The 21,546-nt window shown below is 36.0% G+C and overlaps 1 protein-coding gene across 1 annotated transcript in view; it reads left to right on the top strand.

Moving 5' to 3' along the window:
• The window catches only part of LOC145661049 (vesicular acetylcholine transporter-like), a 2,637,391-nt gene that overhangs the window by 1,321,452 nt on the left and 1,294,393 nt on the right, over nt 1-21,546 (top strand). The gene's annotated exons all lie outside the window — the stretch shown is intronic.

Raw genomic sequence — 21,546 nt, 5'->3', positions numbered from 1 at the left:
AAATATACTACTGCGCATGCCTCGTAGATAAATATTTCTGATGCCAATAGTTTCCGTTTTGTCCAAGGAATGTTCTTTTTCTTATTCCCAGCATGACCCTTTTATTACATTATATGAAGAGCATGTAGGTCTAAATACCTTATGTATTACATAGAATGTAGGTTTAACTCTTCCAGCAAAGAAGAAACATGTGATCATAGTATACAACCCACAGAAGTGATAGCTGGCAATACAGTGGTCGAAATCCCTAACGACACAGAGGATGAGCAGTGCCCTCGCCTCTGGTCTAGCGGCTAGCACGTGCGACTTTGGTTTCTGGTGTCCCGGGTTCGATTCCCGGCGGGATAGCAACTATGATTTTTAACTGTTCCTAATGTTTTTTTGTTCGTGTCCCTGTCGTTATAAGTTATTAGAAAAAGCAAGTTAAACGAGTGAAGCAAGTAAAATTAGCAATAAGTAAGTTACTGAAACACGTTCGGTGAGTCAGTTAAAAGAAAAGTGGATAAAGCACTGACTTTTCACGCCGTCCATGCGAGTTCAAATCTATCTTGGCTTGGTTTTTTATCCATTTGAGAGAAGGTATTGCTTCTTTTCGCTACAGCTAATCACTCCTTTCGTATTTTTCGCTGTCGTTCACAGTTAAAGAACTGACTATTCTTATTCTTTCTACGAATGATGGATCTTCGTTTTGCTTCATGTCAAACATGCACAGGTAATGAAAAGACGCTGTCGATAATAATAATAATAATAATAATAATAATAATAATAATAATAATAATAATAATATCAAATATTACTAGCTAACTCGTGTGTGTATTTCGACAATATAATTTTATATTATTATGTAGAAATAAGTAAGGCTGGCTGGCGCCCCCCCCCCCACTAATTTTTTTCGATGCGCCTTATGGGTCCACGGTGTCCAACGTTGGTCCTATCTCACTATCACCTCCTGTTCTCTCGATATAAGTTATCGACATTTTGCCTAAAGAGGGTTCTGCCGTGGCTCCATGACTACCCATGGCAATGACTCTTCGTTCATTTTGCATTGAAATCGCTTATTTTTCTGTTTACTATGAGTGCATACTGTCCAACGTTGCTCCCATAACTGCAATATCCCGTTCTCTCGATATAAATTGCTAATATTTTGTTTGTAAAGGAGATATGGCGTTACAATTATTACGTTTGAAGAAGAATTGAGGAAGATATTGCCTTGCCACAAACAACACCTATTATTATTATTATTATTATTATTATTATTATTATTATTATTATTATTATTATTATTATTATTAATAATAATAATATTTTACTTACCACTAATGTTGCCTACCTTATTTGCAATGCAATGTGTTACTAAAAAGCAAATCAAATAACACTCCTCGCCAATCACGCTCCCGAACTCGTAATACATCATTTACAGTTCTCTGTGTTAGGGGAAAGCACATTTATTATATTATTCTTTCAAATAACACGTTTCACAAGTTACTTCACTTTCAATGTGTAATTTCATATCATCACTAACAATCATCTTGTTCCGATACGAACATAACTACCTTCTGCAAAAAAAAAAAAGAAAAAAAAGAAAAGAAAAGAAAGAAAGAAAGAAAAAAAGCCTGACCCTAGCGAAAGGGCGTGAACCTTCTTTATGCGATTAATCGGGTCCAATATTTCAATAAGTCCCTGCACACAAATATCTCAGTAAAAGAGGAAAAGTTATTCAAACTTTTGAATACCTATTTATGGGCGAAATTTGGTTCCCTTGGAGTTTGAAGGGCCGTCATTTTGAACATTTTCATCTGTTTATTCTGGTTAACAAACTCATCAAGATATTTCAACAATTAATGTTTGTGCCAAGTTTCGTCTCAATACGCTGAAAATTAAGGTGGTTATGGCATTCACAAATAGCGTTATATATATATATATATATATATATATATATATATATATATATATACAGATAGATAAATAAATAGACACACAGAGGGAGAGAGAAAAGGTGTTTTGCTCCCTGCTCGCACCTGTGGTGCGTCAGAGCTAAACCGGGCCCCTTTGCAAAACGTATTGACCAGCCTAACCTAAACACAAACCTCTTAATTGCTAACGTAGAAACGTAGTCGGGAGGTGTAAACCATGTAGAAATTGTATTTTTAATAACCATGAGTATGGATTCGAACACTCCACTTCCATGTTTTTCTTTTTACTTTTTGCAGCTACATCGGGACGTTCAATTTTTATTCTTTACTAATTGCAAATGGCGTTTACATTCAAAATATGAGGAATTTTGGTGGCATTTGTTCGGATATTCTTCTCTTTCAAAATTAAGAAGAGAATAAAAGCAATACGCAAAGACAAAAAGTATTATCAGTACTAAACATTACCAATAATAATTGCTACGAAAGACTAAATACGACCTCTTTTACCATCTCTCATGAGCTGTATGTATTATTAACAAATTTTTTAAAAACGTCCTTGACGGTGATTCGAACTCGGGTCCTTTTCATTTGTAAGCCAGCACCTTAACCACTACACCAAGATTTTTTTTCTATTCTTTCTTCAAGAAAAGTGCAATTGCATACTTAAGCACATACTTAATCTAAAAGAAAACAGAAAACCAAGTTTGAACGTTAATAAATGGCGTTTACATAATTAGCAAAATATTTCCGTTGTTGTTGAGATGCAAAAAATGACAGACGAGAAATTAAAAGTTTTAGATACAGATCAGTATTTCCTTTGATATCGCTCTCAAGTATTAAAGCTGCAGTAGTTATCGTTAACCAGATAATAAGATTGTGCTTTGGTTGCGGAAAATGTTTATATTCAGGACGCAGCAACATGCTCGTAACAGTGACATATTTTGGGTGCAAACGGAGAATGCGGCTTACAATAGAACAATATTTGGACCAGATCACTTTGCTTTCATGACACCCTGAAAGACGATGTTCAATTGTATCCTCAGTAGGGCAACGGGCACAATACATAGTACTACTTAGTCCAATGTTATATCTACGTACATTTGTAACAATTAAATTGTGTACAAGAAGAAACCAAAGCGATTTAAGACTAAAAGAAAGAAATTTCGCCGTAATATTGGTCCAAATTTGCGACCATTGAATAGTCGGAAATTGCTGCTGTATTTTAGGAACATATCGAATATTACTATGATAATAACAATATAATTGTTTAACAGTATACGTTTCAATATTCTCATGACTGATTAGAGCATAACTTATATCAAGAATAGCATTAGTAAGGTGTGGGTACATATGAGACCAAGGTAGAACACTGACTGGCGAATCTAAAGATACATAAAAAAGATACATACATCTAAAGATACATAGTAACACAGCTGTGACTGAAGAATCATACACACAAAGTAAAGCACATGTACGGTGTAATAATAAGCTGCGGCATTGTTGGCGAATATTTAAAATACGTAAACCTCCATGAGCAAGAGGCTCATAGATAGTTGGACGAGCAACTCTGAAGATTTGTTTATGCCACAGAAAGTATAATGCGTGGCTGGTGATTTTACTTTCATATTTGACCGGTAATGGGAAAATTTGAGCGAGAAACCAGAGTTGAGAAAATGCAAATACATTAAGAAAATAAGCACGACCATATAATGTAAGGTCTCGCAACTTATTAGCATATAAAGTAGAAATTATTTTAGCCGTGACTTGCGAATAATTATAATCTATGGTTTCTTTTATTGTGCGTCGCCAGTGAATTCCTAAAAGTTTCAACAAGAGTAAAAGGTGTGTGATAAAATTGCTCAGCCTCAGAGTGAAAACAAAAAAGTTTACTTTTGTGGTAATTAACAACAGCACCCGAAATACTAGCAAATTTATTAAGCTCCGTCTGAACCACCTGTAAATCTGCAGGGGAATTAAGTATGACATGGACATCATCAATGTATGCTTGAATGCAAATGGCCCTTGTTTCAATACGGACACCAGGCAAAAGATTATTAAGTTTGTATACTAAGGGTGCAATAGCTAAACGGTATAAAATGGAACTTAAGGGGGATCCCTGGGGGAGACCTCTGTTCACAACCAAATGCTTAGATAAAATACCATTACAATGTATTTGAAGTAAGCGATCGGAAGAAAGCGCTTTTATCATAGAAATAAAATGAGATCCGATACCATAAGACGGCAGTAATTGACATAAATAATCGAGATGGAGATGATCAAAAGCTTGTGTCATATCGACTGAGAGTAATGCAGTGGTAGAACCTTGAACATTAGTAAAATAAGCAATAGTGTCCCTGATATTACTTAAGGCGACATACAAGGGAGGGCAAGAGCCATGACCAAACTGAAATGGAGACAATAAACGGTGTAAGACGTGCCTCAGTCTATTTGCAAGAAGACGTGCAAGAATCTTGTAGTCAGAATTAAGTAATGTAATAGGACGGTATCTTGAATGCGAGTAGAATGGGCATGTTTAGGAACTAATACCAAAAAGCCTTTTTTCATGTGCCGAGTCAAGTGAGGCCGACTCCAAAATTCATTAAACATTTGAGTGAGGAATGGTTTACATCAAATCAGTAAACATTAAGTACATTTCATTGGGTATCATATCAGGACCTGCTGACTTTTGTCGTTTAGCCATAAGAATGGCATTTTTAACTTCCTGTTCTGTAAATGGTGCATCCAGAGTTTCACGATCGGAAGCCTCCAAGCTAGGAAGCATATCAAAAAAGGGGGAAGAGCAAGAATTTCTGGGAGATACATTTGTATATTAACTGGTATAATACTTATGAAAGTATGGCACCACCTGATTACCCTGATGCACAGTGTTAGTCTGATCTACTAATTTACTTATAAGTTTACGTTGACCGCGCTTGCGCTCTTTACAAATTTGCTGAAGTGCCGCATCCTCCGTTGCATTACAACTTTCCGTTTTACTTCTGACGAAAAAAACCTTTTGTGCGCTTCCGTTACAATGATATCAGTAACGCTTTAATTTCTTTGACCTTAACAAACACAGAAGGAGGCATAGGTCCAGGATATGCAGAGTAATATTCATGTAGTAAACGAGTATAATAATTAAACTCGGTATGATAAGCATGCCAATGCTCCTTACTATAATGTCTACATACAGATCTTAAAGCGGGTTTAATATAAAGTTCCCAACGAGTAAGCAAGGATGAACGTCCACTAGAATTGGAAAATTGGCGCCATTTAGTGAGAAGGCGTTGTTGCAACTCAGGGTCCGTTAACAGAGATGTATTCATATGCCATACCGGAGAACACTGATAAAATTTTTGAACAGGTAACTTCAATGTTAACAATACAGCACAGTGATCAGTGAACGAAGCAGGATAAAGTTGTATATCCAGCACACAAGGAATTAAGGATTTAGATATGTAAAATCTGTCTAACCGACTAGAACTGTGGCTAGTAAAGAATGTATGTCCTAGTTCCGTAGGCTTATAATAATTCCAAACATCGATAAGGTTAAACGAAGTGACTACCTGTTGTAGGGTAGACGAAAAGTTGCGTCCTGGATGATGATCTTGCGCAAGAAGAGAACAATTGAAATCCCCTGCGCAGATAATAGGAGCGGTACTATCATGTAAAGCGACTGCAAGGTCAGTAGCAAAAAAATGCTCTCTGTCAGCTTTGTGATTACTTCCAGAATGAGCATAAACGTCAGCAAGGTGACATTGTTCTAATTCTGCTGTTAACAGTCTACCTTCCGGATGTAAAAATAAATTATCAATTGCCAAATCTGCCCTATAAATGAGACCAGTTCCGGTACCAGAAGGAGTATCATTATCAACATAGGTATATTGATGCGGTAAATGAAGAGTAGAAAAATTTACTTCTTGTAAAAACACTACGTCAAGAGAATGGGCCAAAATAAAATCCACTAATGCAGCTTTTCTAACCACGGAAGACAAACCATTCACATTAATTGTAGCAAAATTCACTGAAAACATGGAGAAATAATCATACGGAAACGGTAACAAACACAATGAAAACCCTATAAAAAGGGACCATAAAAGTAAAAAACGGATCGGGAGGAGATTCATTATAAAAACAAGACAATATCCAATATACACTAGGCACTGTAGTTTTCAATTTACACAAGATCGGCGAGTTCACTGAGAAGCACTGACATCCTCGGGAGCACTGATATCATCTTTTAATTGAACGGTTTGAGAAAAGAGTAACTTACCAAGTTCATGTCGCTTCTTACGTTTTCGACGTCCTCGTTCTGGAGATGCAGAAGACGAACGGTTGACTTCCGTGGTAGTAGGTGCGGTTGAAACGCTGTCCAGCACCATATGGTCAGAACAAGTCGTAGTGTTAGAAACAGGATGAACGTCAGGAGTAGTCGTACTCTTGGTAGATGAAGCATTCAAACATGTCACAGGAGTATCCACAGGGGTCTCAACAGTGGGAGGCAGTGAAACTGGAACTGGAGAGCCGGGCAATTCTTCTACTACGGTAGTGGGACTGTTGCTGCGACTGCAAAATACAGGATCCAGGGGGAACATTTGGCACTAGAAGGTTCAGCTTCAAAAAACTACTCAGCACTAGGTAGAAGTTTAGAACTGTTAGGAACTACTGTTGAAAAAAGCACTTCCCCAGTTACAGCGGGGGTGGGGGCTGGCACAGAAGAAACACATTCAACACTGGTATTAGCGGGAGGGTCTGAAGGAGGTTTCGGTAGCAATACAGGAAAAATACTGTAATTTGTAAGGTCGGGCGCACTGTCAAGTTGTAAGGGGGGAGGGGGTCCCCTCAGTACGGTACGGACACCTGGAGCCACTGACGTTGACGTATGCCCATGAGGCTGAACTGGCTTGGCCTGGCGATGAGGGCAGGAGGAAACGAGGTGATTTTCACTATCACACCGAGCACACGTTTTAGATTGCCCAAAATAGGTAACCCAAAGCCGTAAATTACAGATGGTCACATAGGAAGGAATGTTCCGTTTTAAAATCATTTTTAGGAGTTTCCGACCAGTCCGTACAGGATACTAATGACCTTTGGTGTATTTCTCTTCATCCATAGAAATAATTTCGCCATACTGTCCCAGCACTTGCTTTATTTGAGCATCCGAAATTTCCATAGGAACTGTATGAATTTTCACCAATTTGAACATGTGAGAAGCCGATTCTAAAGGCAGTTCATAAGTACCTTCAGCGTCAGTATATGACACAACACCATTACGATCCATGAGGATCCGATCACACAAGTCCGCATTAGAAAGTTTAATAAAAAGAAACTTACGAGCAAAATCAAGTTCTATTCTCAAAACATCACTTAATGCAAAGTTAAATTCATTGTGTATCCATTCATGTAAGTAAAAAGAATTAGGAACATTTACTACACTCTGGAAGTTAATACGAATCGTATTAAGACGTAAGGAGGCCATTATTCACTGAATAATCACAATTAATAAACTTAGCGTTCCAAGAAAAAATAAAAGAAAAAAACAATGCAATTCAATTCAATTGCACAGTCAGCAAACACAACACCAAACGAGGGCAAAAACTGCTAATCAAACAGACACCACCCTCCACCAAACTCCAAGCACTCAACTCGTACAGACACAACACAGTACACGATGTGAACTGCACGGAGGTCACGGACGAATTAAGATCATGGCGTGTTGAACGTTTAGTTGTGAGCGTATTTGTTGTATTTGTGTTTTATGTTCCCACTTCGACAATTTTTACTCTTTTTTCTAAGTTTAACAGCTGTTTCTGGCTTTCTCTTTCGGTGTCGTCCTTTATTTACGCTATGCACTATTCGTATTCACAGCTTGTGCTCCTCTGCAATGTCTTATTCAGATTAAACTTTTCTTTTTGCCCCTCAGTAAACATTTGATTGATTTAATTCTCATACTCTCCACGGATGGAGCGCAGGAATGCCAGACTCGAAAAATAGGTGTACATTTACTTTCCTGACAGATAATACACGAGCCGAGTCGAGTCGAGATTTTAAGAATGTCTCGACTCGTCTCGAGAAAATGTTGTGCCGACTTGAAAATATGTTTCTGTCTCGACTCGACAGTTTCTGTGTCGACTCGACTCGAATCCGAGTTGAAACATACGATCACATCAGCCAGGCCATTATGACTACGTACCTAGTTGTCAGTACGTCCACCTTTGGCACGGGCAACAACGGCGACGCATCTTACATGGGTGCAATGATCATTCGTAGGTCACTGGAGAGAGTTGGCACCAAATCTGCATACACAGGTCACTTAATTCCCTTAAATTCCGGGGAGGGGGCGATACGCTCCGACGTTACGTTCAATCACACCGCAGATGTGTTGGATGGGATTTTGATCCAGCGAGTTGGGGTGGCAGCACATCACTTGGAACTCGTCCGTGTTCGTCGAACTACTCCCTCACACTCCTGGCCTTGTCACATGGTGCATTATCTTGTAGAAAAATGTCACTACCGTTAGGAAACATGGTCGTCGTGAAGGGATTGACGTTGTCTGCTACCAATGTGCGATAAACCTCGGCGGTCACGGTGCCTTGCTCGAGCTGCACTAGACATATTCATGCTCAGGTGTTCCCCAGATAATAATTAAAGCCGTGTTTAACGTTTACAGCTGACAAGGGAACCTTCCGAAAAAGATAGTTGCAGTGACAGATGCGGCCTATGCCAATGGAAAGAGCTGTAACAGAGATGTTCATTCCCAAAAAATTAGCTGCCCATAGCAATAGGCTCAAGAAATATAAGGGATGGAAGTTCGGGAAACAGCAAGGTTGGACAAGGAGGAAAAGTGCAAATTCCGCAAAAAAAGGGGGGCACGGCAAAATACAATGCTGACAAGTGATGTATAGAAAGAGACTTGCCACAATAGGGAACAAATAAAGGCCAGCAGTGAGGTTAACAGTGTTGCCAACTGCAATGAAAAGTAAATGTTTTGCAAAGAGCTCTATATGAAGTGAGTGCAATATTCAGTGTCAACCTGTCATATAGAACATAAGATATGGCGTGTATAATCAGTGGTACAATCTAACAAAAGAAAATAGAAAAAACAGAAGTACGAAAAAATACAGAAAAGACGGAGTTGGCCATAATGCGCCACATTTGATCACGGGCTGTGCATATTAGAATGAACAAAACAAGAAGCACCGAATATGCAGGAAAATGACGTACCTAGAGTCGAAAAGAAAAACGAGTTCCAAAGTTGGCAACACTGGCCATGAAAATCCAGACAATTCTAATATAGTTAGGCCACTCGCTTCACAAAAAGATAATTCCGGCAACAGGCATCACTCGGAATGCATCAATGCTAGAGTGATTGAGGCAATGTCAAGTCGGGGAACATGAAATGGTTGGGTTGAGCCAACAACCGATAACACAAGTTAACAAATTTAAACTTTTTGTTTGTTTCATGAGAAAAATCACCTGATCTTAAAGGAACTTTTTGCGCTGAATTCGAATATGCACTCGGTTTCTCTCCATCACGTACAGTTTTCCCGTAACAGAGGGATTTTCGGGAAATTCCCTCAAAAATTTCCCTTTTTCAGATATTTTATTCCCCTAGCTCCTGTCCCCTTACATATAGTAACATAGAAATTATACCTAAGTATACCTTGATTTATATTTAATAAACCCTAAAAGTTTCGTAAAAATCGCTTTGTTCTTTCTAGAGAAATAAATATATTTGTATGTATACTGTGTGCACTGTTTATTGCACCTGATAGTAATGCTTTCAGGTCTCCTGAGTTGGGGTAAAAACGATTTGCTTTATTACTACAAGCACAGACATAAAAATGAATATTTACAATAGTCAACAACACACTTGTATTGCTCTCTGTAAATTAGAAACGTGTATAAAAATAGAATGTACTTCCAACGTATATTTTTTTTAAACGTACAGTATATGTATATCTTAATACATATATATATACAATTTTCCAAGTTTTTTCGTTTTGTTCATGAAATGGTTATCAATATTTGTTATCAAATGTAACAGAATGCAAAAGAAAGAAAGAATGGAATACAGACTCATTGTTGACAACAATGAACTAATGCAGTCTGAATTTTCCACTACGGTATCGTTTCCCCCCTCCCCCCGCGCATTTTTTTCTTTCTTGTGTTCTTGACACCTGGTGAGGGAGTTTTGTACATTTTTATATTGACGTGTGGTTTAACACTACTTCACTTTCAAAGTTGTCTTTGCTGCTAAGAGTGCTTTCATGTTTGATCTTAACGGCATTATACCCAACTAAGACCAGAAGTTTAGTTTGTGATCAGTACAATGGCGTCAAGAGGACGGCGTTCGTGTGTTAACTCACCAAATAGTTTTTGTTATGTGTGTGGCCAGTTTGTAGTTAAAGGACAGTGTAGATTCATTACGCCATCGGTGAAACTAGCATATTATATATATTTCGGATGTCGTGTGGGAGGTCAGGACAAAACTTGGGCACCCAACATAATTTGTGCGTCGTGCTACGTCACTTTACTTGCATGGGCCAAAGGGAAACGGAGGTTCATGAAATTTGCTGTACCAATGGTGTGGAGAGAACCCACCAACCATCTGGATGATTGTTATTTTTGTCTCACAGTAGTTAAGGGACATTCTAAAAAAAGCAAATACACAATAAGTTATCCCAACGTTAAATCCGCAATAAGACCTATTCCGCACGGGGATGAACTTCCACTTCCCGAGCCCCCTACCAACTGGGAAGAGATATGGCCAAAAGACTCTGATGATGATCATGACCTTGATGAACCATCGACATCAACATGTACATCCAAGCATCCAACGTTCATCCCTGACTGTGTTCGCGAGCCACATTTCATCCGGAAATGTGAACTTAATGACCTAGTCCGTGATTTGCACCTGACAAAACAAGAGGCGGAACTTCTGGGATCAAGGCTCCAGCAGTGGAACTTATTGGATGCAGAAACGAACATATCAGTGTACAGGAAAAGGCATGTTCAATTTTCAAGCTATTTCTCAAAGCAAGATAATGTGTGCGTATGTACGGATATAAATGGGTTGATGGCGGAGCTAGGAATTCCTTACGTTCCAGAAGAATGGAGGTTATTTATCGACGCGTCAAAGGTCAGCCTTAAAGCTGTCCTTTTACATAATGGAAATAAAAAACCTTCTATACCACTTGCGCACTCAGTGAAGATTAACGAATCCTATGACACCATGTCAACTTTGCTAAATCTTATAAATTACAAGGACCATTGTTGGCAAATATGTTGTGATCTCAAGGTAGTTGGTATTTTATTAGGGCTGCACTGCGGTTACACGAAGTACCAATGTTTTTTATGTTTATGGGATAGCCGAGTTGATGACAAACATTATGAACTGAAGGAATGGGAACCTAGAGTGAATTACGTACCTGGAGAATGCAACGTCAAATACGCTCCTTTGGAAGATCCTAATAAGATATTACTACCGCCACTTCATATCAAGTTAGGACTTATGAAAAACTTTGTCAAAGCCATGGACACATCTGGTGAAGGTTTCAAGTATTTGCGACATAAGTTCCCTAACCTGAGTGATGCTAAGATTTCAGCGGGAGTGTTTATTGGTCCCCAAATTAGGAAATTAATGCTTGATGATAGCTTTGACAGCAAGTTAAACAGCGCTGAGCTAGCTGCCTGGACAGCATTTAAGTGTGTTGTGCGCAACTTTCTGGGCAATAACAAAGCTGAGAGTTACGCAGAAATCGTACAGGACATGACACAGAAATACAAAGAGTTGGGTTGTAGGATGTCTTTAAAAATCCACTTTTTGCACTCCCACCTCAGCTTCTTTCCTGCTAACCTAGGTGCTCTCAGCGACGAACAGGGGGAAAGATTCCACCAAGATATAATGGCAATGGAAAAAAGGTACCAGGGACGATGGGATCCTTCAATGATGGGGGACTATTGTTGGGGTCTTGTTAGAGAATGCAACATTTCTTACAAAAGAAGGAAGTAGTGTACGTTTTTGTAACCCAATGGAAGTTTCATATATTGTGATAGTTTTGACTGTCTTTTCATGACCTTTTGGTACATTTGTATTATTGTTTATTGTAAATTGTCACACTTGCAAATTATATTCTATTATATTTTATATATGTGTTTGTAATAATAAAGCAAAACGTTTTACCTCCTTAAGAGATCTGAAAGCATTACTATAAGGTGCAATAAACAGTACACACAGTATACATACAAACATATTTATTTCTCTAGAAAGAATAAAGCGATTATTACGAAACTTGGAGGGTTTGTTAAATATGAATCAAAGTATACTTAGGTATAATTTCTATGTTAGTATATGCAAGGGGACAAGATCTTGGGGTGTAAAATAAACGGAAAGGGAAATTTTTTAGGGATTTTCCCGAAAATCCCTCTGTTACGGGAAAATCGTACGTGATGGAGAAAAACCGAGTGCATATTCGAATTCAGCGCAAAAGGTATTTCCTTTTATGTAACAAAACCTTTGTTAACTAGTGTAATAGAAGTAGTGAACATTATGTCATTGTTGGGTCGTATGTGGAAATATGCAGGGTGTCCCACCAAACTTTGTGACCTGAAAGATTTGCGAAATGAACAAAAATGTGACGGATCCAGTTGTGGAGGAATGTACCATGTCAGGGAGTAATAAAAGTCTGTGAGAAGCAAGTTCCCCCAGGATCCCCATCATAGAGGCCCAGGAGCCAACTTCAAATTTTCAAATGGCAACAGGGACCGAGTGGTACCTCTCTCGATAGATCATGGAATATGCAACAACATCTATAGGAAACATTTGCTATATGAAGCAAGTTTTTCAAAATGGCCGCCACAAATATGTGTTATGTCTTAACATGGCATCGAACATTGTGATCTCAAATTGCTGCGAAGCGAAAAGAGATGTTGCAAATCCAATTGCACAGGAATGTACTCATGTCGAGGGCCAAGAGAACTTTGTAAGAAGCAAGTCCCCCAGGGCCCCATCATAAGGCTCGAGGGGTCAACCGCAACATTTCAAATGGGAACAGGGGGCGGATGATATTTCTCTGGATAGATACAACACCGCCTATAAGAAACATTCGCTATATGAAGCACGGGCTTCAAAATGTCCGCCAGAAATGCATGTTGTTCTTGTCACCGAGCAGATATTTTTGGCAGCCATTTTGAAATCCCATATAGTAAATATTTCTGATATGCGTTGTTCCAAATTCCAAGATTTATCGAAAGAAATATAACTCGACCGATGGTGCTATTTGAAATTTTGAAGTTGGCCCTGGGACTCTATGATGGGGGACTTGGGGGCACTTGCGTCTCACAGAAGTTAGTCGCCCGCTTACATGGGTACATTCTTGCACAACTAGATGTGTCACACTTTTTTCGCTTTGAAACTATTTCAGTCGTAGAGTTAGGTAGGATACTCTGGATGTATCACATATGTAGTGATAGTATTGCAGACAGCAACATACAGCTGATCAACCCTTTGATTATGTTTGCTTTCTACAGGTGTGGATTTGTGATAGAAAGACCACCAAAGGTTCCGACACCTCTAGAGTATTGTTTCGAGACATTCACAGGCGATCATTGTACCATGTGTGACGGATTGGCAGTATTCCGCTGTGCTCACTGCAAGTGTATCTTCTGTTTGGACCATTGTCTCATCGAACAATTGCACGTACAATGTGGACGAGCATGTACAAATGATGCGAAGGCTAATGCCTGTCGCCGAAATTTTCTTTTTGTGAAGCGAGTGGCCTAACTATATTAGAATTGTCTGGATTTCCATGGCCAGTGTTGCCAACTTTGGAACTCGTATTTCTTTTCGACTCTGTACGTCAGTTTCCTGCATATTTGGTGCTTTCTTGTTTTGTTCAGTCTAATATGCACAGCTCGTGATCAAATGTGGCGCATTATGGCCAACTTCGTCTTTCCCGTATTTTTCGTACTTCTGTTTTTTCTATTTTCTTTTGTTAGATTGTACCACTTTATACACGTCATATCTTATGTTCTACATGACAGGTTGACACTTAATATTGCAGTTACTTCATATAGTGCTCTTTGCAAAACATGTACTTTTCATTGCAATTGGTCACACTGTTAACCTCACTGCTGGCCTTCATTTATTCCCTATTGTGGCAAGTCTCTTTCTATACATCACTTGTAAGCATTGTATTTTGCCATGCCCCCCTTTTTTGCTGAATGTGCACTTTTCCCCCTTGTCCAACCTTGCTGTTTCCCGAATTTCCACCCCTTATATTTCTTGAGCCTATTGCTATGGGCAGCTAACTTTTTGGGAATAAACATCTCTGTTACAGCTCTTTCCATCGGCATAGGTCACATCTTTTATTGCAACTATCATTTTCGGAAGGTTCCCTTGTGAGATCATCTATCCCTATGTAATAACATGGTGAATTTCTTTCCAAATTATTATGAAAGTTATTTGTCTTATGCAGTTCAAGTGGCCCCGCGTAGCGTAGTCGTTAATGCTCTCCCCTTCGGTGCGAGAGGTCTCGGGTTTTATTCCCGGTGAGGGCACTCGGTCGAAAAATATCAAACGCTTTTCAGACCAACCACCCAGAATGAGGTTTTCTTGTGTTTTCCTAATTCACACCAAGCAAATGCCAGGGTGGTAGCTAACTTATAGGTCCCAGACCGCTTCCTTCTTTCTCCAATAATTTCTTCCTTCACTTTCCCCGGATTGTGTGCTCGCCGAGGGACGACATCACTCAAAACGTAGCGGGCTAAATGGCCTTAGACGCCGAAAGCCCAGAAATCTAAGTCCTAAATCCCTAAATCTTATGCAGTTCAAACTTTCTATAAATGTTGCTCTACCCTAATGCTACACGTTAACTTTTCTATTTTTAAATTAGCTGTTAAGTTCATTAATATAAGTTTTTACAAAGAAATGTGGCAACGCTGGGAAGTAGATAAATATATACAAAAATTCAGGTATTGGAGAATCAGCAAGGTTTCCCTTCCTGCTCTTGCAGATGAAGATCTGTTCACACCATTGTTCCTTACAGCTCTTTAAAAAGTTGGTAGGGTACGGAAACAAATTACGAAATGAGAAAATACCAGCTATCTAACAATGCGGAGAATGCATATTTTCGAAGTTAAGTTAGTTGACGTTAGTAGTCTATATACGTATTTTCTGGCGCATTTTTCCCTCTCCTCGCATTTTGTATTTAACATCTTAGATAATTAGTGCTAAAATTTAAAATTAAGTTAGACTGAGTAGGGTGCTAGTGCATAGGCTTTTATGACATTGAAAATCTTAAAAACTTACATCTAAAAACTTATAACTAAAACTACACTACACATAATTAAATTTTTACTCTACTCCATAATGTCGCCTGACTGCTTATAATTTTGGATCACTCCACGGCTACCTATAACTTCTGAACATCAATGACCTCAGTCCTTTGACCAGCACAGAAAGATATCGAAAAAGTATGTAATAGTTAGAATGCTAAAGTGCTCTGCGCTTCAAGCTAAATACATCATACCTATAACCGCTAATCAAATTTATCTTCTCATAGTGCTTCTTTTCATTGAACAGACAGTTTTGGTTTGATCCAAATCGGTCCACAGATGGTTGAATGATGGGATGAAATTTAGACTGTATATGAGTATTTAATAGATGCACAGCCAATTGTATATATATATATATATATATATATATATATATATATATATATATATATATATATATATATATATATATATTCTCTCGTCTTACCGCACACACGCATATACATGCAATTCGGCTTTGGTAGAGAGCATACATATATATTTCCTCGCAATCTGGTCTCTCAAATATACATACATATACAAGCACTCTTTTTCGGTCCACCAGATGGTGCTTTGATGACGTAGTCTATCCTCGTTAGACAACGTAATACATGACGTCGATATATTTTTCTCTTCCTTCAACAGAAATTCTAGCTAGCAGATGTGAGATACCGCTGCATTGATGACGTAGTCTATCCTCGTTAGACAACGTAACACATGACGACATTGAGTTCGTGACGAAATATTACTTGGTTCTCTTGCCGATACACGATCCTTTAGGGAGATAACGTAACCATAAGGTGTTTATAAAAACGGCAAATTCAAAAGATAGTAGTATTACTATTATCAATATCTCAGTTTCTATTGAATATTATGACAATCCGATTGCATTTTTGGATAGTCCAAATATGTATTGCGGGTTTCATACTTATAGGCGTGCGTGTGTTGCGGGTTGCATAACTTCTGAAATTTCAGGGGCAAACATGAAAATGACATTATCTCTCACATTTATAAATCAGTTTTTGAGAATACAAACGGATGTCAAGATAGAATTAGAGGTGTTACTTTTCTGGTGTGTAACGAGCTGCCTACCTTTAAGGATATAATTTTAATTTTTAATAGTTTTACTAAATTTTTACGGTTTGGAAAAATAAAAAAACACTAGCATAATCTACATAAAATTCTAAGACTTTTAAAGAATAACGTTTAACTGAAAACTTCAAAAATAAACTCGTAGAAAATTCCTGAAATTTTGAATTTGTTATAACCTTCAAATATTCATCGATTTTGAAAATTCAAACGAAAATTAATTGGAAATAAATTTGCCATCTTTTGAAGGTTTTGTAGGCTGCATAACTCTAAGGATATTATTATCAACACTGAAATAACTGTTATTTATATATAGATCTTTAAAATTCAAATTGGAGACTATACTGCTTTTAGTTATACGATGTGTATGTCTAAATCTTAGTTTTTATTACTATAACCATAAAAACACTTACAATGGATTAACTATATTTTGAAACAATTACAAATTTCGATACTGATAGTGATCTTATGCTTATTTCGTTCTCTATGGGAAATAATGATTTCTTAAACTCAGTCCATTGATCGTAGCTGAGACTGAATAAACATCGATTGATTTCGAATATTGCTTGCATTTGATTTTGTACATCTTTTAAAATCACGTTGAATGAACGAGTAAGAATAATTTTCTTTTGAGGTTCCATACTAACAACTCACATTTTCTAAGGTTATTTTTTCCATTTCATTTTTGGCGTTATTGTTTCGATGGTTAAAGTATTCTTTTTCTTTCTTTATAGAAAAACCCGTCAGAATTTACATACAGAACTCAACAGTTGGATAATTATCTTTAGCCCAGTATACTTAACACATAAACTATATTTAGTTATCTGTCATGTGCTTCGTAAACCTAGGTGGAAGAAACACCTTAAAGTCCTCACATTCAAGTAAAATAATCTGACCAAATTTAGTCGTATTTTTTCCTCATTTATAACCTTATATTCTGCATCTGAATTTAGCTCTTTCTAACTGATAACTCCTGTTTGTTCAATACTTCCAATCTTGTTTTAAAAATCAATGTGTTTATCCATATTTATTACAGAGAAAAATCACTCAAAAATCGGTAAACACGTTTCAGTATGGTGTTGAGGTTTCGTATTAACATCTTACTTTTCTCTAGTAAATGTTTATGAATTTCTTTTATTTTCTAATAGTCTTGAATTTCGTTAAGTATATCTTTGATTCTATTAACAATAACCCTTGCATTTTCATCTGTTAATTCACCATTCATTAACTTAATTACATTGAGCCCATCTTTAAACAACTCAATTAGAGTTACCATATTTTTTATAATACTCTTTCTTTGAAGCTATATTAAATCGTGTTGATAGGAAAGTGATAACGACTGAAGTAGAGGCAAATGCAGTTGTAACAATCGAATACACTGTAACAGGAATAAATATATTAATAAACCCTGTAGAAGTTGATAGTAGAATTGATAACGTATTAAGAGTAATATAGACACAATTTATTCTCTTGGACTTCCTTTTGGTTTTTGTTAGTAATGACTGAAGATTTAATATACTATCTTCAATTAATACAATTATATTTCCTCCGGGAATGTGATCTGGAATATTCATTTTTATTAAATGTTTTTTATGATATTATCATAAAAACACTTACACACTAAACAAATCTAACAAACATACAATTGATTTATAATTTTTCAATCATTTTCTCTTTTTGCACATCATATTTAAAGTTCTTCTTACCAATCATAACAACTTAACAAATCGTTTTATCTGGAACATAACATTCAAAATTAACTGTCAATTTCAAATTAGTTCTATCACTTACAGTTACTGATTTTATGTTTGCTTGTATTAATTATCAACATTTTCTACTTTCTAAAAACTCTTTGGGATAGTAATACATCTCAGCGTTTCGAATTGTAAATCTCTTATATATCGTATACATTTCGTAAGCTTTGAGATATTTATGATTTTCAAAATCCAAGTTCAAAGACTCTAAAGAAAAGAATTCATTCCTAGAATTACGAAAATGGGTATTCTGGACTTTACAATGATCAAAATAGCTTGAATCTTTTTTTGATTAACATTCCTATCACTTCGGAAAAAGGCAATCAAGAAATTAGGCACATCGAATTCGCTTAAGTTAAATTTTGTCGTTAAATCAAACTCTAAGTATTTACCACTAAATGATTTCTGTAAACATTGATATGTGTAGAAGGAAATAGGAATATTACCCTCTTTTACAATGTTAGATCTTAGCAAGGTAGAATAGTTAGTTTCATAATTAACAACAAGCGTTCTCACGTCCATATTTGTAATCTTAATTTTACCTGGATGTGTTGATCATGCTCATATGTTCCATGCTGCTCTTTTAAATAGCAAATGCATTATCATCCGCGCTACTTCTTTAAAATGTATATTTCAATCCTCCTTTCTACATAGTATCTTTAAAATCTGAACAAAATCTTGGTAAAAGTTTTAGCAAAAATACTATTTCTTCATTTGTTCTTTCCCATGTAGTTCTTTCCGATACACATTCATCATAATGATTTGCTTCTGATTTTGAAATCGTACATGTAGTTACAACTTTTGAAGTTAAACTAGGATAATCTATAATATCCAATATCTGTCCATGTTTACTAACTTGTACTTGAGAAAACATATGTGACAAGAAGTTATTCATAAATCTAATATTTTTTTCTATTTTGATCAGTAGTATATTCTCCATCAGCGTCTCTACCTCTAATTTCAAAAGTTACCTAAATACAAGCATAATAAGGATGAACAGACCCTTCTCCAACATCTATATCAAATTCAATAGATCTGTTTGCTTTATTTAAGTTTTCGAATGTCTTTTGATTAGGCTTAAAGGAATCTAATTCATATGACTATTTTATCAATATTGTTTATAAAGAAAAAATAATTTACGCCGCAACTTAAATATAATTTCTCCAAATAGCTTTTTTTCTATTTAGTTCACTAAAAATTTCTGGAAAACTGTACCATTTGTAAACATTTTTAACACTAATACACAAACGTCCACAGATTACCCCATTAAAATGTTGTATACGATTGCTACTCTACTCCATGACCAAGATATTTTATTAGTGTTTTTGGCAGATTACCTACGAATGAGTCAAACACATACTTTCTATTTTCTTCTTTCCAATAACAAATCCAATGGGTTCCTATATTTTTAGACGTATCAAAACTAACAATATCGCACTCATTCTTTTTTGGCTGTATAGGTAATTCATCACTTATAAATACACAGTTAAAGTTTTTTATCTTAAGCTGTTTAACAAGGTGAATTTGATGTAAGTTACTTAAAGGTTCAATTTCTTCTTTTTCTTTACTCTTTTGCTCTTTACGTTTTTTTGGAAGTTCACACCTTGTTTCTCTTCCATTGCAAAATTATGTCTCTTTTGTTCTTCTGATTCCTCTTTATTCTTTTTTACATCATTTACCGTTTTTACAATAGAAGCACCTCCGGTAGCAGCAGAACCTAGAGCACCTATTAAGGCTAAAATGGATGGAATTGTAAATATAAACCCCCCATAAGGAACTTTATTATCATTTATCTTTATTTCTTTGTTTATTTTCTTAACTTATATTATAGAAAGTGTTAAAACATACTTTGCTCTTTACTTAGTTTCGCTTTTTGCTTCATTTGTTTCTGGTTAAAATGTGATCAATATTCAATTGTTTAAGTTCCTCGTGGGAAATTGTAAACGTAAAACTACTTAACTTCATACTTATATATTTATTATAAAATTAAAAAACTTATTCTATGGAAAATCCATAAAAAATAAACACAATACCTATAAACCTAAATCAAACATTATTTTTGTATTCATAGCCGAAGTAGTGCATAAAGCTGGTAACTGCTCTGTTTTTAAGTTTGCATCTCTAGCAAAAGCTGTTTCCCATGCTTTATTTTCTTATTCTTTATGTGCGATATGTCTACAAGCTCTATCTGTATTATCTCTGTAGCAAATATCATGTTATCTACAAGCTTCATCTAGCGGGTTAATACTTTTATCTCCTCTTTCTAACCTTTCTTGTAGCTTTGTGTAAGGCCCGCAGTAACTATATCCTGGTATATGTAATTCTGGCATTCCCCTCATGTTTAAAATCCTATTCATTAATCCTTTTCATACTTCTCATTATTCCAAAATTTTGGTGGCAACGTTTTCAATATCTTTATCAAATAACCTATACTCCTTGGATTATTAGGAACAAATTGAGAGAGTTTAGAATTAATCATATCCATAATACCTACTTACTCATTATAAGTTATCATTTCCAGATTTTTCCTCTCTGCCAATAACTATTAATCGATCAATTAACTTCGTCGCATCATCCATCCATATGCATCCTTTTGGTAATTCGTTATATATCTTGATTCACTCTTTCGTTTTCTTTCTTGTTAGTGTTGGAGACAAAGTTGTTTTGATATATCTGTCCCAAATAGGTTTGATAATTTCTTTATATTTTTCGCTTCTACTAGATCACTATTTTCTTGTATTTGGATCATTGTTATGGAATGGCACATTAGAATCAATGACTATTTGTGTATAATTTTAGGTCGTCATCATCATAGTTTTTTGAATTATGTTTCGTTAGTAATTACCATAAACGTTCTGTTCCTGTGTAATGTCGATTATTAATAACTAAATCATCACCATCAATTTTAATTTCCGTTATTCCTATCATAAGTATGATTTCCCCATCATCATCATATAGTTGTATTCCAAAACTTTTATCATCTCTAGTTGCATAATATCTTCAGGTAATCTTACCAAAATAAGTAGTTGATAAAGATGCAATTCCTTCTACTTTATACTTAATTTGCTTTTTTATGTTTTATTTCTTCGGTTGTATTCGTCTCATACATAGGAGGTGTTACTAATAAGCTTGAATCTACTTTCGCAATTTTATGTGCATCTGGAACTAACTCTTGAATTAAATTTTTATTTTCTTCTGCTACTTTTAGTAAATCTTGTTCTAAATTTTTAATTACATCGATAACAGGCTGATATTGTTTTTTACATTTCTCATATTTACTTCGATTAGCCTGTTTAAAAATCCTTAAATCTTTTAACAAGTTGTTTTCTTAACTTTTTATATTTTTTGCTTTATTAACATCCATTTATTATATAAACAAAAATAAAAAACACAACACAACGTAACATAACGTAACACAACATACAAGTTTATTTACGTTTATCTATGGTCACCCACGTTTATCTATGTTTATC

Source organism: Thermobia domestica, chromosome 1 (genome assembly GCF_964235325.1).
Source record: "Thermobia domestica chromosome 1, izTheDome1.hap1.1, whole genome shotgun sequence".
NCBI lineage: Eukaryota > Metazoa > Arthropoda > Insecta > Zygentoma > Lepismatidae > Thermobia > Thermobia domestica.
This window is presented reverse-complemented; position numbering and strand designations above follow the sequence as displayed.